Here is a 12,216-nt window from a genome sequence, read left to right on the forward strand (position 1 = left end):
CAGCACCGAGCCCTTGTGGCACTCCACTCGCCGCTGCCTGCCATTCTGACAGGGACCTGTTTATTCCGACTGTTTCCTGTCTGCCAACCAATTCTCTATCCATGTTATTACCCTACGCCCAATACCATGTGCTCTAATTTTGCCCACTAATCTCCTGTGTGGAAAGTCTTATCAAAGGCTTTCTGAAAGTCCAGATACATTACATCCACTGACTCCTTCATCCATTTTTCTTGTCACGTCCTCAAAAAAATCCAGAAGATTAGTCAAGCAGGATTTCCCCTTCATAAATCCATGCTGATTTGGATCAATCCTGTTACCGCTATCCAAATGCGCCATTATTACTTCTTTAATAAATGACTCCAGCTTCTTCCCCAACACTGATGTCAGGCTAACTGGTCTGTAATTTCCCATTTTCTCTCTACTTCCTTTCTTGAAAAGTAGGATATCATTAGCTATGCTCCATTACACAGGAACTGATCCTGAATCTATATAACATTGGAAAATTATCACCAATGCGTCCGCGATTTCTAGAGCCACCTCCTGGAGTACCCTGGGATGCAGACCATCAGGCCCTGAGGATTTATTAGCCTTCAGTCCCATCAATCTAACCAATACTATTTCTAGCCTAATGCAAATTTATTTCTGTTCCTCTGTCTCCCTAAATCTGTCCTCTAGTAATCTGGGAGATAAGGCAACTAGTCCGTTTTTTACCCCAGGGTGGAGGAGTCTAGGTTGAGCAAAGAAACAACAGATAGAGTTCAATATGTAGACCATTGGTTGAAGGTGAAGGTGGACAAATTAAATGGGACACTAAGGACAACTTTTTCACACAGAAGGTGGTGCATATATGAAACTATCTGCCAGAGGAAATAGAAACATAGACATAGAAAATAGGTGCAGGAGTAGGCCATTCGGCCCTTCGAGCCTGCACCGCCATTCAATATGATCATGGCTGATCATCCAACTCAGTATCCTGTACCTGCCTTCTCTCCATACCCCCTGATCCCTTTAGCCACAAGGGCCACATCTAACTCCCTCTTAAATATAGCCAATGAACTGGCCTCAACTACCTTCTGTGGCAGAGAATTCCAGAGATTCACCACTCTCTGTGTGAAAAATGTTTTCCCCATCTCGGTCCTAAAAGATTTCCCCCTTATCCTTAAACTGTGACCCCTTGTTCTGGACTTCCCCAACATCGGGAACAATCTTCCTGAATCTAGCCTGTCCAACCCCTTAAGAATTTTGTAAGTTTCTATAAGATCCCCCCTCAATCTTCTAACTTCTAGCGAGTACAAACCGAGTCTATCCAGTCATTCTTCATATGAAAGTCCTGACATCCCAGGAATCAGTCTGGTGAACCTTCTCTGTACTCCCTCTATGGCAAGAATGTCCTTCCTCAGATTAGGAGACCAAAACTGTACGCAATACTCCAGGTGTGGTCTCACCAAGACCCTGTCCAACTGCAGTAGAACCTCCCTGCTCCTATACTCAAATCCTTTTGCTATGAATGCTAACATACCATTCGCCTTCTTCACTGCCTGCTGCACCTGCATGCCTACTTTTAATGACTGGTGTACCATGACACCCAGGTCTCGTTGCATCTCCCCCTTTCCTAATCGGCCACCATTCAGATAATAGTCTACTTTCCTGTTTTTGCCACCAAAGTGGATAACCTCACATTTATCCACATATACTGCATCTGCCATGCATTTGCCCACTCACCCAGCCTATCCAAGTCACCTTGCAGCCTCCTAGCATCCTCCTCACAGCTAACACTGCCCCCCAGCTTTGTGTCATCTGCAAATTTGGAGATGTTGCATTCAATTCCCTCATCCAAATCATTAATATATATCGTAAATAGCTGGGGTCCCAGCACTGAGCCTTGCAGTACCCCACTAGTCACTGCCTGCCATTCTGAAAAGGACCCGTTTACTCCTACTCTTTGCTTCCTGTCTGCCAGCCAGTTCTCTATCCACATCAATACTGAACCCCCAATACCGTGTGCTTTAAGTTTGTATACTAATCTCCTATGTGGGACCTTGTCAAAAGCCTTCTGAAAGTCCAGATATAACACATCCACTGGTTCTCCCTTATCCACTCTACTAGTTACATCCTCGAAAAATTCTATAAGATTCGTCAGACATGATTTACCTTTCATAAATCTATGCTGACTTTGTCCAATGATTTCACCACTTTCCAAATGTGCTGCTATCCCATCTTTAATAACTGATTCTAGCAGTTTCCCCACTACCGACGTGGTCTGTAATTCCCCGTTTTCTCTCTCCCTCCCTTTTTAAAAAGTGGGGTTACATTAGCTACCCTCCAATCCTCAGAAACTACTCCAGAATCTAAAGAGTTTTGAAAAATTATCACTAATGCATTCACTATTTCTGGGGCTACTTCCTTAAGTACTCTGGGATGCAGCCTATCTGGCCCTGGGAATTTATCGGCCTTTAATCCATTCAATTTACCTAACACCACTTCTCGGCTAACCTGGATTTCACTCAGTTCCTCCATCTCATTTGACCCCCGGTCCCCTGCTATTTCCGGCAGATTATTTATGTCTTCCTTAGTGAAGACAGAACCAAAGTAGTTATTCAATTGGTCTGCCATGTCCTTGTTCCCCAAGATCAATTCACCTGTTTCTGACTGCAAGGGACCTACATTTGTTTTAAGTAATCTTTTTCTCTTCACATATCTATAAAAGCTTTTGCAGTCCGTTTTTATGTTCCCTGCCAGTTTTCTTTCATAATCTATTTTCCCTTTCCTAATTAAGCCCTTTGTCCTCCTCTGCTGGACTCTGAATTTCTCCCAGTCCTCTGGTAGGCTGATTTTTCTGGCTAATTGGTGGAACTGGGTAGAATTACAACATTTTAAAGACGCTTGGACCTACGTGGATGGTAAAGGGATAAGTCCCAGGCACAGGCAAGTGGGATTGGCTCAGTTCGATAGCCAGTCATCATGGATGAGTTAGGCCAAAGGGTCTGTTTCCACTCTGCGTTACTCTATCAAAATTACTCTATAAATAATGTAAAGTTTGTGCAGTTTCATTTAAGGCAAATTAAAGCACGATAATAATATCTCAATTTCTACAATGACAGGCATAAATTCCCCAATTTGCTGAAAATCTACATCTGCACTATTATTGCACCTGCAACAACTTCACTTCAAATCGTGATACTTTCACTAGCTTCTCCGACTTTATGTTGGCAAGTTATCATCATATTTTATTTCAAATATTTCTGCCAGCCATTGCCTAGTCTTTATCAATTTTCACCAGCCTGTGACAAAGTATTATTTTTTCTCACCGCTACTTAACAACATGGTGGTGGGCGCGGTTTATCGTAATCCTAATGATAGGGAATTTTCTCCGTCCCTTCATTTGCGATTAGCTTTTACTTATGCAAGGTTGAAAGGTGTATACCTATACAGACTTTGTACTAACTGTGCTGAATCAAATCATGAAAATTCAAAACATATTGAAATGAAAGTCAAGATTTAAATGAATCTTCCAAGATCTGATTCAGAAGGAGATTTCAACAAGATAAACAAACCCATCGGTAGAATGGTTCTCACTAAACCTGAAGAAGGGTCCCAAGATGAAACGTCGCCTATCCATGTTCTCCAGAGATTCTGCCTGATCACTGAGTTACTCCAGCACGTTGTGTGTTTTTTTTAACTAACATGATTTATTAATAGGTCAGTTTTGAAATAGATACCAAGGTGCAGGCTGGGGGAAATATATTGATTTGTTTAGGAAAGCGGCAATCCAACAGAAAACAGGGAGGCAGGATAAATAGTTCTTCCTTTGATTGGCATTCAGTAACTAGTGGGATACCACAGGATCATTGCTAAAACCTCAACTATTTGCGATCTACATTATTAACTTAGTCATAGAGTCAGAGAGTGATGCAGCATGTAAACAGGCACTTCGGCCCAACTTGCCCACACCGGCCAACACGTCCCACCTGCCCTCGTTTGGTCCATATCCCTCCAAACCTGTCTTATCCATGTACCTGTCTAACTGTTCGATAAACGTGGGGATAGTCCTTGCTTCAACTACCTCCTCTGGCAGCTTGTTCCATACACCCACCACCCTTTATGTGAAAAAGCTATCCCTCAGATTCCTATTAAACAGCTTTACAATAGCATAACAACATACTTCCTAAGATCACTCAGGAAAGTCAACTTGCCACAACAGCTGCTAGTGTCATTCTACCGTTGCTCCATAGAGAGTGTCCTGACACATGGCATCCTGGTGAGGTATGGCAACAGTTCTGTGGCTGACAAGAAGGTTCTGCAGAGAGTCATCAACACAGCCCAAAAGATCACCAACACATACCTGCCTGCCCTGGAAGAGATCTATAGCTCTCGTTGCCTGCAAAAGGCATCATACATCCTAAAGGACTCATTTCATCCCGTACATCACTTGTTTGCCCTTCTGCCCTCAGGAAAGCGTTACAGGTCCATCAAATCACACACCACAAGATTAACAAACAGTTTCTATCCCAAGGCCATCACCACTCTGAACTCTGCACTGAATACACATCCCCCCCATAGCCAATATTTTGTACTGCTATAACAATATACTGCGAAATATTGCACATTCTGATGGCGTTTTTCTTGCTGTTTTCATTGGCGTTATTTATTTATCTGATACGTTGGAGCTCCGCTCGGGTAGTGCGCCTGAAATTTCGTTGTACGTATTTACAATGACAATAAAGTGTATTATTATTATTAAATCTTTTCCCCTACACCTTAAACCTATGTCCTCTGGTCCTCGATTCACCTACTCTGGGAAGAGACTGTGCATCTTGTTAATGAATGGAAGATAGTTGTATTACCATGTTGTGAGGAAACACAATTAATATGCAAAGGGTTATAGATACGTTATTTAAGTGGGCACGAAGTTGGCAAATGTTTATAATGACAAAATATTAGACTATCTATTTTGGAATGAGAATGAAAATATAAGGATTTCTTAATGAAGCAAAACTACAAAATGTTGTGGTACAAAATAAAATCTAGGAATCCTCGCACATGAAACATCAGAAGAATAACATTTAACTCGGAAAATAAATGAAATGTTAGCCTTTATTGCAGGGGATATGGAATATAATAATAGGTTACTTTAATGTAATTTTGATGTGATCTGATGAGTGTATCAGGAGGATACTGCACTCTCAAGATAGTGAGATCAAAAACTATAGGTATTGGTTTAAGATGAGATGGGAAAGATTTAATAGGAACATGAAGGGCAACTTTTTTTTGCACAGCGGGAGATGGATATATCCAATGAGCTGCCAGATGAAGTCGTTTAGGCAGGTGCAATGACAACAACTAAAGAACATTTGGACAGGTACATGGTTCCATGTTATAGGACCCTTTGATAACTGACTAAAATTTGGTATTCATTTTCAGAATAAACCTCATTGCCTCTCATATTGTGATATTTCTTCAAATATTTATGCAGTTAGGAAATGGAATATATAGATGATTAAAACTTCGCTGTTCAAGACAATGTTAATAAATAAAAGCATTTCAGGTAAAACAATAGTTGTAGATAATATATTTCCTGTTATATTGGGGAAAATATTTTTGCCTATAAGAAAACCTACGAAAGATATACCGAATCAAAAGTGGGTTTTAAATATTAAAGTCTGAAGAAATATTTATTTAATTTAGTTTATATTCACGTATTAATTTGAAGTGAAATTATGTATTTAAAGTTATAACAGAATATAATAAATTAAACAAAAACTATTTGCTTTGGTAGATCAATTTAGAAAAAAAGGGCCAAAATCCAGGATACAGCTATGCCTGTTAAAAACAAAATGAGTAACTCCACCCTGCCCCCACCCCACAGACAAAGCATCATTGTACATATAAAATTCTCGTGAAACAAAGAAAGGTTTCAAAACTGAAATCAATAGCTTTCTGACTTCAAAATGATTAGCAATAGGAATCTGTATAAGTATTAGCAGGGTTCATTGCACAGGCATAAAACTTGCTGTACAGCTGTCCAATTAGGCAAAAGTTGACAGTGGAAATCCACTCATACAAATATTTTTAATTAGGCCTTACATTTTAGACACCATATGATGGCATGCTAGGTAGAAGTATTAAGTCAAAAATTATCGGTTGTTAAAATAAGAATATTTTCAAAGAATAGAAATTGGAACTAAATTTATCTCTTATTTATCTGGGTTTTCGTTTTGATCGTTTTATTTACTCAAACTAATGACAAATTTGCAGTTAGATAAGATCCAAGCTATGGTCAGTCTGATTCCTCAGCAATCCTATACCCTCACATTAACCAAATCCAGCTCAAAATGTTTTTGGTAATGGCACAGCATTTTTATGTTACCACAGTTATATTATACAGATTTCAAATAGGAGTCTACACTCACAATTAGATTTTATAGAAAAAAAAGCCCAATAGGCATTTTGAAGACAAGTATTTCAATAGACAATAGACAATAGGTGCAGGAGTAGACCATTCAGCCCCTTGAGCCAGCACCTCCATTCAATGTGATCATAGAATTCAGTCATAGAATAATGTAGCATAGGAGACCACGTGGCCAAAATTAGTTTTTAAAATGTTATCTCATTATCTTCTCGTTTTTTTCCATAGAATCACAATTTTTTTGCCCAATGCCTCTGTTTGAAAAAAAATGACAGTAAGTAGTGGAATTAATACTATTGTTGACAAATGTAGCATCATCCACATCATGGAATGATATTCCTCTGAAGCTGAGAGAAATTACCATTGATAAATATACATTGGTCTACATAATGTTTAATTAAATACATTTGCAGCTCAAGGGTGACAGTTAAAGGTCCCTCAGAATACAAGTCACCTCTTGTCAGCTGCACATAATGGTACATGCTCTCTATAAATTCAACTGCACAACACTACTTTTTTCAGCGCTATCTAATTGAAAATCATTTTTTTTCCATACATGATGCACAAAAGTATAAATTTCCTCATCACTTTCCATGACTCAAAATTTCGACTAAGCAATTTCTGTCCTGAGACAGGAACGCACCACATTAGGTTATTGGAAACACAAGGAAACCGCAGATGTAGCAATCATGACTAAAAAAAATTAACTGCTGATGGAATTCAGCAGGTCAGGCAGCATCTGTGGAGGGAAATGGCCACACAACATTTTGCGTCAGGCCATTTACTTTTTTCTCAAATTAGATAAGTACTTGTGCCAAGCTCATTTGGGAGATAGCCAAGAATATTTGACATCTTGGTCCTGTGACCATGTCTCCAGGATACTCTGGGGATCTCATGGGTAGTTATGCCAGGAAAACCCCATAACCATCAAACTGCATCTCCTCACCACCAACACGTAACTGATCTCCTGGTTTTCAATCCCGCCTGTCACACCACACAAGTGGCAGTTTCCATGAACATCCCATATCAGTGCCACAAAGTTTTCACTTACTTCTTTCTTTCCTTGCCAGTGGTAAAAGTCCTAATCCCTTCCTATCCACCCTCCATGCACCCACAACACGCTAATGCTGCCGAACATTCTGAACCCACTCTCTCCACCACCTATAAGCAGGCAAATTATTCATGTTGTACATTTAATTCAATTGCATATATCTTAAAAATTGCTATCAACATCTGACATCCAAGCAAGGCATGGCTAACTACGAACTCTAAATGGGAAACAGAATAAATAGAAATAGAAACAAAAATGCAGGAGAAACTCAGCAGCAGTCATTACTTGTAGATAGTGAAACAGTTTCAGGTCTGAGACCCTGCATCAGAACTGGGATTGGGAAAATGTTAGTTTAGGCAACAGAGGTGGTTGGGGAAGGCAGAACAGAGGGATACAACAATCTGGATTACCTGTTATAGCAGATAAAGTCAGGTTATGCCTTGCTCGATTAGGCATTGCTAATCTTGTACAACCTGTGTAATATTATGTAGTCTATGTAAAGAACTGTTTCCAGGTTCTAATTATTGGTCCTTGATCTGAAATGCTGCCTAATCTGCAGGAATTTTTCCAGCATTTTATTTCAGGTTTTCAGCATTTGAAATTAATTTTTACATTTAAGTTACTCTTCAAGCTAGTGCACAAACCAACTGTGATTTGTTTGCAATGGCGAAATCTGTCTGCTATTTTCCATTTGTGAATAATCGAGAAAAACAACAGAAGACCTGTTTGCCCACATCACATTTGCTCAATGGAAGCAGCTGCAAACATGCATTGAATTTGTCGCTCAACTGCAGGTTTCTTGCGTTGTGGAGGATCGAAAGCTGGCTTTATTAAAATAAACTGAAAGCTAATTTAATGAATATCGAAGCAACTCGAATGGCGAAAAATCTAAGAAACAAAATAAAAGACTACAATTGTTCCACCAACAATATTTCCCCCCAGATAATAATATTGGATTGCTTAGTTCCAGTGCCAAGCAGAAGAAAATACAGTAAAAACCTTCATCCAGATGTATTAATGAGAAAATGGTGACGGCAACATTTTGTTTTGATTGATTCTGGGCACGTCAACCCTTTGAACTTAAAGTTCAATGTTCATGACATAATCTATTCATCAGACCTCCTTGTCCCTGTCGCAATCTGTGTGCAATACTCAATGAGTGCTGTGGTGGTAAAGGTTCTGCCTTGCATATGAAATACAAAAGCAAGATCTCGTCTGCCTATAGAGCTTTTCAGATAAATGCAAACTACCTTCTGACAATATTCATAAAACCAATTAGCGGCTAATATCCCCACTTTATCACCATTGGTGGGATATTCCTCTGCTCAAAATGACAACTACATGACAGTTAAAATAATTCATTAGATGTGAGATGCTGCCAGTAAAAATTGGCCTAAAAGTTTGATGTGTAGCAATTTTTCCAACATCAACATCTGGAATAATCCATTTATTCTGGAGTAGAACATCATTAGAATCACACCACTCTGTAAATTTAACACACACTTCTCGTTAAGATTTACCATCACGTATGTGACAAGATTTGTGTTAAATATGCACCAAATTATATAATTCTCTTTGCAATGTTGTGTTGGCCCTTGCACTTCATTTTCTTATCTGCACTTTTTCAGAAGCTGTAACAATATATATACTGAACTCTATTTTCTCTTTTGCACTACCTTGGTTAATTATTCATGGAACGATTTGCATGGATAGCAAGCAACTGTATCTCAATACACACTGTATCTCAATACACACGACAATAATAAATCAATACCAATATCAACCTTTGAAGCATTGTGAAGGAAATTATTTTTTTATGTCATAGGTTAGCTCCTTGGATAGGATATTAAATATTGATTATCTACAATTCTGATAGTTCAGATTACTATGAAAGATTCCTGCTAGATGTTCATCCTTGGTCAGGGCTGTAACAATGCACCATCTAATCATCTTTAGCCAGCAATAGCGCATTTTACTTTGCCTGTGAAATTTAGTACGATTTGACTTTCATTGTACTTAATATCACAGGTGGAATACTATTGCAGTATTTTGCAAGTACAGAATGTTTTATCAATTTCCTGACGTCTGCTTTGTCATTCGATCATGGTTGATCTATTTTCTCCTCTAAACCACATTCTCATTAGCAACCGCAGAAATCAGACTAACTGGCCTATAGTTGCCTTTCTTTTGCCTCACTCCCTTCTTAAACAGTGGAAATACATTTGCGATTTTCCACTCTGGAATCATTCCCTATAATGATTTGGAAAGATCACTACTAATGCTTCCACAATCTGAACAGCTACCTCTTTTGCCACCTTGGAGTGTAGTCCATCTGGTCCAGGAGACACCCACCTTCAGACCTTTCAGCTTCCCAAACACCATCTCCTCTGTAATAGCGACTGCATTCGCTACTGCACAGACTCCCTTGAATTTCTGGCTGGTGTCTTACACTGTGAGGACTGGCGCAAAAATCACATTCAGTTCATCTATCATTTCTTTGTTCTCCATTACTACTCCTCCAGCATTATTTTCCAGTGGTCCAATGTCTACTCTAGCCTCTCTTTTACTCTTTATGTATCAGAAAATTATGTCGGTATCCTCTTTTATATTACTGACTAGCTTACCTTCATATTTAATTTTTTCTCCTCTTATTGCTTTTTTAATTGTTTTTTACAAAGCTTCTCAATACTCTAGCTTCCCGCTAATCTTTGCCTTGTTATATGCCTTTTCCATTGCTTTTATGCTTTTTTTGACTTCCTTTGTCAGCCACACAACCCTCATTCTCCTCTTAGTATGTTTCTTCCTCTTTGAATTGAAAAGATTCTATGTCTTCCAAATTACTCCCAGAAACTCCTGCCATTGCTGCTCCGCCATCTTTCCTGCAAGGATCTATTGCTATTTACCTTAAACTCCTGCACCTATTGTCTATTGATCCCCTTCTAATTAATTTTAACCCTCCCTCGTGCCCCAGTAGTTACTTTTACCAATAATAATGATTCATCCGTTTTCAGCTTCTCCCGCTCAAACTACAAAGATAGGTGGAGGAGCAGGTATTGTAATGAAAGCAGGGACTCTGCAGAAGGACTTAAGCAGGTTGTGAGGGTGGGGCGAGAAGTGGCAGATGGAATACAGCGTAGCAAAATGTGGAGTCATACATTTTGGTAGTAGGAATAAAGGCATAAACTATTTTCTAAATTGGGAGTGAATTCAGAAATCGGAGGTGCAAAGGGACTTGGGTGTGCTGGTGCATGATTCCCAAATAGTTATTTACAAGTTTGAATTGGTAGTAAGGAAGGGGAATGCAATGCTAGCATTTATTTTGAAAGGGCTACAATACAAATACAGGGATGTAATGATGAGGCTTTATAAGGCAATGGTCAGACTGCATTTGGGGTACTGTGAGCAGTTTTGGGCCCCATATCTGAGGAAGGATATGCTGACAATGGAAAGAATCCAGAGGAGGTTTATAAGAATGAACCCAGGAATGATTGGGTTAACATACGATGAGCACTTGAAGGCACTGGGCCTATACTTACTGGAGTTTAGAAGGATGATTATGAACCTCATTGAAACTTACCAAATTGTGAAAGGCCTGAATAGAATGAACGTGGAGAGGTTGATTCCACTAGTGGGGGAGTCTAGGACCAGAAGCTTTAGCCTCAGAATAAAAGGTGTACCTTTAGAAAGGAGATTAGATGGAATTTATTTGGTCAAAGGCTGGTGAACCTGTGAATTCATTACCACAGATGGCTGTGGAGGCCGTCAAGACATATTTTTAAGGTGGAGATTGACAGTTCCTTGATTAGTAAGGGTGTCAAGGGTTATGCAGAGAATGCAGGAGAATGGGGTTGAGGGAAAGATAGATCAGCCATGATTGAATAGTGGAATAGGCCTGATGGGCCAAATGTTCTAATTCTTCTCCTAGAACTTATGAACTAAACTACAAGTTGATTTTTTTCATACGATGATCATTGCCTCCTAGGGGTTACTTTACCTTAAACTCCCTAATCAAGTCTGATTCATTACACAACACCAAATCCAAAATTGCCTTTTCCCTAGTGGGCTGGACTACAAGCAGTTCTAAGGAGCTATCTCAAAAGAAAAATTATTTCTCTTGATATTCTGTATAAACCTGAATTTCCCAGTTGTTTGAATATTGAAATCCCATGACCACTGTAACATTGCGTTTCTTACATGCCTTTCTATTTCCTGATATAATTTGGGCCCTACAACCTGGCTACTATTCTGAGGCCTGTATATATCTACCCTCAGCCTTTTTACCCTTGCATTTTCTTAACACTCCCTACATGGATTCTACATCTTCAGATCCCACGTCGTTTCATGCTAAGGATTGGATTTCTATCCTTACCAACAGAGCCAACAGATAGTTGGCGCGGGAACTATAACAACATTTAAAAGGCATTAGGATAGGTACATGGATAGGAATGATTTAGAGGGATTTGGGTCAAACATAAACAGGTGGCACTAGTGTATTTGGGGCATCATAGTCTGCTTGGGCGTTGACCGAAAGGCCCGTTTCCATGCTATATGACTCAAAATTGAAACAAAACTTCATCTTCATGTACAGTAAAAGGTATAGATCAGTCCTGTTGTGGGGTCAGAACCCAAAACATCGACTATCCCTTTGCCTCCATAGATGCAGCTTGACCCATTGAGTTTATCTATCAGTTTGTTTTCTTGCTCCAGATTCCAACTCTGTACAGTAAATAGGAATTTGTGATTATTTCTGCATATATCA

At 39.3% G+C, this 12,216-nt stretch overlaps 1 protein-coding gene across 3 annotated transcripts in view; it reads right to left on the reverse strand.

Moving 5' to 3' along the window:
- The window catches only part of nebl (nebulette), a 308,612-nt gene that overhangs the window by 73,219 nt on the left and 223,177 nt on the right, over positions 1-12,216 (reverse strand). The gene's annotated exons all lie outside the window — the stretch shown is intronic.

Source organism: Amblyraja radiata, chromosome 2 (genome assembly GCF_010909765.2).
Source record: "Amblyraja radiata isolate CabotCenter1 chromosome 2, sAmbRad1.1.pri, whole genome shotgun sequence".
NCBI classification, from domain to species: domain Eukaryota; kingdom Metazoa; phylum Chordata; class Chondrichthyes; order Rajiformes; family Rajidae; genus Amblyraja; species Amblyraja radiata.